Source organism: Atta colombica, unplaced genomic scaffold (genome assembly GCF_001594045.1).
Source record: "Atta colombica isolate Treedump-2 unplaced genomic scaffold, Acol1.0 scaffold141, whole genome shotgun sequence".
In the NCBI taxonomy this organism is placed as follows: domain Eukaryota; kingdom Metazoa; phylum Arthropoda; class Insecta; order Hymenoptera; family Formicidae; genus Atta; species Atta colombica.
Genome location: NW_017259230.1, coordinates 926149 through 932415, shown reverse-complemented (window position 1 = coordinate 932415; position 6267 = coordinate 926149). Strand labels below are relative to the sequence as shown.

Here is a 6267-nt window from a genome sequence, read left to right as displayed (position 1 = left end):
TCGTTCTCTCTATACGTAATATATATTACTTATTAAATAATATATAACAATTTAATTTTAATAAATCTATTGCATTCTAAACGATAAAATACGGTTATACCTAGTATGCGCGCTTTACGATAATATTTTTCAAACTGTACAACCAATTATCCGGGGTGTATTTCGTTCGCAAACACAGCCTCTCAATTTTTATGAATAATTACGAATGATTACGAAATGCCTTTTATGAATAATTACCAGTCTCATTTCCGAAAACGCGCGAGTGTAGATTATTGCTACATAGTAGAGAGGAATTCGAGAGCAATACCGATTCGCAATAATTCACCGTAATAATTTTCCCGTTACCGTATAACGTAATGAACGACGCGTATAATACTTGTCGCAAGATAGGCGATACTTAAGGCACGCAATGCCACATTTGCGAGACGTTCAATTGAATTTTCCCAACATTATGCAACAGTAACTTTCAATCGAGCGCCGACAACGCGATCCATGTTAAAGCCTAACATATATTTCCACGCTGATCGAGCATATTTAACGCTTGTTGTCATGTTTAACCGTTGACGGTAATTCATTCTTTCGTAAGCTTAATTTGTGTGAATATATTTTTATTGCGTGAATATATTGACGCGTTTGTTAGCACTGTCGCGAGAATAATCCATTTATTTAATCCATTTAATCCATTTATTTAGCAAATAAATGTCTCAATTTTTGATAAAATTCTTAATTCTTTCTTTTCAGAATAATAACTTTTGATTTTTGAAGATTTAATTTTTTTATTATACTATTATTTTTTTTAATAAGGTTTATTGCACAGATATTTCGCATTCTTTTTCTCTCTCTCTCTCTCATCTTCCTCATTTTTTACTTATCTTATATATTTCCGTTTCTTCATCATTAGAAATATTTACGAAACAATTAATCCTTAAATCTCTAAAAAGTACTCGACTAAAGAAGACAAGAAGTAATTTTCGCGATATATCTATTTTTGTATTATAGTTACATGCACATAATAATAATAAAAATTAATAAAAATTAAACAGTAACTGTTTCTTATTTTTAAAAAATTCAAGAAAAATATAAATTTGGAATTTATAATAATAATTAAAATAAATAGTACATGAATAATTTTATTAGTTAATTTATAATTCTTTCAAAAAATGAATACCTATATTTATTACGAAAATTTGTAATCTTTAAATACAACAATCGAACGACAATCGATGTTTTGCAAATATTTATTTTCTGGCATTCCAGAAAGGTTTCGAGTTAGAGTACAAAAAAATTGACCATTCATCGATTGCTGAAACTGATGCAAATGAACAGGAACTACTGATTCTGATCCTTCGATAATCCTTGATATACCTTCTTTACCGATGCACTTGCAAAATATAATCGTACGCAAATTAATACAGAACACAATACACATAAAGATATAATATCGTTCGATTGATATCAATTCCGAGAGAACACGCGTAATCGCGATAACATGTGTCAACTCATGAATCAACATTAAAAAGACTACCTTATGTATTCCGGCATTCCTGAATGCGAACAAATTTTTCTGACAAAGTAGGTTCTCAAGGTTGAGTCCCAAAACTCGACTCTGTCAATCCGAGTATCATTTTATCTTTGTTGTTCACCGAATGTTGAACAAGGATAGAAGATCGGAGTTGACAGTTTTGGAACGCATCCAAAAAAATGACATGATTAAAAGAATCGATATCTGGCACTGAATTGCATTTGCTGCGTTCAGTAGAAAAAGTAACTCTGTAACTGTAAAATTTTTCAATATGATTGATTTATACATTTAGATCTGAGGAACTAAAGGCAAAACCAATCATAAAGAATTTTATAAGAGTTGCAAAGCTGATTTCTCTACTGACGCAACTTGTCGGCCGTGGATCGATTTCCACAACATTTCGCCGACTTCGCGTCCTTGATCGGTTTTGCAAAATTTTAAGAAACGATTATAACTGTATTTCAAAATTGACTGCTAGTAATGAAAAGCTAAGTTTACATTATAGATTTTAGCACTGACAGTAAATTTTGAAACAGCTCAAATACTACTAATTATAATTATAATACTCTAGTTTTCACCGAATGCAGCATAGAACCAAATTTAAATCGATAGCAATGCGTTTGATTTATTTATTTCACTGATTTCATTGTATCATTCTTATTTCACAATTCACAAAGTCTCTACTTTCTAATAGAAATAACTAACACATTTAATTAACCGATTTTTTTTCATTTGCTGATTTGATCTAACTTGGTTAGATTTAGAACAAAAAATACAAATACCTTTGCATAACGCATACAATACAAAAGAATCAACCAATTAAAGTCTCTCCGTTCATAAACTTAAAGAACTTTAATTAATTAATTTTCTTATGTTTTATATATTATGCGTTATACAAATAAATCTATGCTTCGGTCTTTATGTACGAGTATATAAAGGCTGAATATAACCTGATGAATATACAAAATTGCTTTTCTATCTGATTAATAAGATATGATTAATTACTGATAGTTTCATAATGAAATAACTTAAGTTATCATTACAAAACCTTCAGTAATTAATCATAGCTAGAAAAACATAATATTTACATTATCATCAAGTATAACTAAATAAATCACAAGTTAACCAGATAATGAAAAACTCTTAAATTTGATCTCCACTCAAGTGAAACCGAATATTGAGGGTTTAAGTGAGAACTAGACCTCTAGTGTGATTATGGTGAACAAGGGAGATAACACAAAATCTAAATAAACGATCCCTTTTTGTACATACATCTCTCATCCACACGATACTTTACAATGCTCCTCGACGCTGCTTTCAGTACTGGACAATACATGTGATAAACGAGACAGGCGCGATTGCGGAAACAAGATCCAAGACGATGAAGCATACGGAAGAACATGGAAAATATGTAGATATAGCAACACGAAGCAAAGATTATTAAACGATCGCGACGATCGTGAACCGGCTCACGTTGAAATAATTATCCGTCTCCGCCAGACAAAGATTCGGTATTCCCGGAATTACAAATAAATGCGAGAGACAAACACTAGTGACCGCACAACTCACCTAATCACCAAGGACGCGAACTAATCGGCGACGTAGAAAATTTTGTCATCGTCAATCACGTGATCGTTTCGCGCGTCACGTCGCTGGCGCGTGATATTAATTGGAATAATATAAACTGTGATTAAAAGATACGTTGAAACATTTATTACTAACATTAATATTGATGTTAATATTATATCAATACTCAATATCAAATATTAATCAGCATGTTCGAATATATATAATTTTGAATCTCAATATTGAAATCAATTGAATCGTGAGATTGCTGCTAACTTCATAGAACTTCCCACCATCGTCACCAATACGATTTATTTGTACTATATCAACTGATTGAAATAGAAATATTAATTGTTTATATATTAAGTAGATTAAGTGGATACAAAATTGCAAATTTAGTACTCAGGTGTTTGTGCAGAAAAATATCTATCAGAAAAATACGCGCGCAAACGCATAACGTTTTATATTTTACGTCTAAGCTCTCGGGAAACACCGTGCGAACTGGCAGGCGATTATAAATTTTAGAACGGTGATGCCACATCGCGTCATCTCTTTTTATAGAAAAACCTTAGCAAGCTGCGAGCAATATTTTATATGATTCGTTTTGATTCGTTCTGGGGTTGAAAACATCGTCCGTAACTCGTATAACTTGCTTGTTGCACATTTATATGCTTATATATACCGATTTATCGATAATTATATAATTCTATAGACTTGTTCTTTTTTCAGAATTGCTTGCGATTATTTTCTTTGCTTTTCGTTCCTCTGAAAATTAAATATATTCTCGTTTGAATGTCACTTATGTTGAACGCCATTTACGTAACCAAAAATATTAATATTAGGAAAAATTGTGATCTAATATCAAATATAAGCATATATTTAATTTTTTAATATTAACAACTTCTCTCATATAATTATTATTATTAAAAATTTTAATTACATTTTACGCCATTCTTTATTGAACTGAAAAAAATTCAAAAAGATATATTCTATGATTTCACATGTTCCTTTATTACATGGAGAAATGTAATGTAACTCATCCAAATATTATATAAAACGACAACATTTCTTGTTTTTCGAAATGCACTCTTCTCGGTTATGACTTTAAAGTGCCTCGTTACGCGACACAATTTCGCCGAGTGTGTGTAACATTATTTTTCTCTTGGCTAAAAACAGATCACGCCGAAAATAAGCATGCGTACACGTGCGTACGTGCGATTCCTCGTGAGAGATAAGCCGATCGGTTGGTCGATCGCAGCCACGCCCCGCTCTCGGAGTCCTTGCGAAGAATGCGTGAAGTCGTTGCAGTTGCATCATTGCAACAGAATATATATAATGGCGTATCCGACATTACACGTCACATCAAAAAACAAAGGAACATTGCTCGAGCGGAGAAAGACCGTTAAAAGAAGAAAAACGGAGTAAAAAAAGAACAGTAATAGTTTCTAAAAAGGAAGTAAAAGAAAAGACTATTATAAAATTTTCCTCGAGAGATTTTTGTATATTATGTAAGTATTTTATTAATCACGCTTACACATAATATAATATGGTATCAATCCACGCTTCCATATATTTTATTCATACATATACATATACATTTTTCTAATTGTAAAACAAATAAAAAAATTATGAATTTTCACAAATCTACGACAGAGAATAGTGCATCTATGAATTTCTTTATCATTTCAATTCTTGATTTGGCTGATTGTAGCGAGCTTTTGTTTATCAACATCTCTGATTTTTTTTTATCAACTTTATAAATTGTAACAAATTAAAATTAATTAATGTATGATTAATATGATATAAATAAGCGAAGAAAAATCTTATTCAAAACGAATTTTAACTGCCATTTTTGCGTAAATTTTTATATACATTTTTCAATTTTATGAAGATTGTTATAAGTTTCTTAGAATTTTTGGCTTCTCTCTCTCCCCCCCTCCCTCTCTCTCTCTCTCTCTCTCTCTCTCTCTCTCTCTCTCTCTCTCTCTCATTCCCTCTCGTTTCTCTTCTTCTCTATAATCAATTTTTTAATATGATTATAAAAATTACAAGGTTTTACAAATCCCATTATTGTGACTCTCACTTTCTGGCGACTCGACCGGTGAAAACTGCAACCGTACCGCACTTATATCAAGATCTGCATCTTACGTAAGCGCGACACAGGATCAGGTCCGTCGTTTGTTACGTTACCTTGTGCATACACGTCGATCGCCGAAAGTAATGCGCCTTTTTTATCCGCAATACCAAAAGTCGCTCTTACCGAATAAATTACGAAGGCAAAAGGCAAAATCTTGTAAAAAAAAAACTCCTGACCGATCTGAATAAATAATCTGAATAATAAACTTGATTCATTTATCCACTAACATTATTTACTTTCGGTTTTATTAATTTGTATATATACATTCATACATAAATTATATAGATAAGAAAATATAATTAAAATTTACAATTGACATAAGATAATATTTAAATTCATATTTACTTTTATTAAATTTATATTATTTTGTAATGTTAAATTAGTTAGATACTTTCGAAGATTATCTGCCCAATTAATCTGCCAAGGCAAACCGCAAGGAATTCGACCTTTCTCCGGTTCCAACAAGATTGTCACGCGAACACCATGCTTCCGCGTATCCTGAGACTTCCGGGAAACTGCAGAAAAATCCTCGTTCCTGCTGGACCTTCTACAGCGGGAATGTGAAGTGCGATTGACTGCAGTGAGCAACAACTATTGTCGCCGGTGTAACCAGGCACTGAGAAGGGGCTATTAACAGTGACATGTCTCTCATTAAAAAATCTCCCGCGAGTGCCGTGGGTCTCTCGCGTGTGACTCATAATTATCGCTAAGGCAAATTCTTCTTGAGGCTTGAGCGAGCAACCAATGACGTTCGTATTCTGCAATACGCTTGCCTGCTTGATTTTTGTAATATTCGCGCGTGTATGTACGTTGTTAGTATTATTCCACTGATTTCGCGTCTTGATATCGATCTGATTCTAATCAAGAAGGAGGAATAGATTACAGTAAAAATAACAGTAAACATGAACGTTGTAATGACTTTGTCGTTGTGAAAGACTAATTGTAATTTTTACACAGTCTTATTACTAATGTCTGATGTAAAACTTGAAGAATTCTGAGAAAATACCAAATTTTCTATCTAATATAATGAATATAAAAATTA

At 32.1% G+C, this 6267-nt stretch overlaps 1 long non-coding RNA gene across 1 annotated transcript; it reads left to right on the top strand.

Annotated features, from left to right (window-relative positions):
• The first annotated feature begins 4465 nt into the window (after positions 1 to 4465).
• Positions 4466 to 6226, top strand: LOC108684936. Its single transcript, XR_001931655.1, has 3 exons — positions 4466 to 4596; positions 5141 to 5257; positions 5609 to 6226. It is a non-coding gene; the product is annotated as an uncharacterized LOC108684936 (long non-coding RNA).
• The last annotated feature ends 41 nt before the right edge of the window (positions 6227 to 6267 follow it).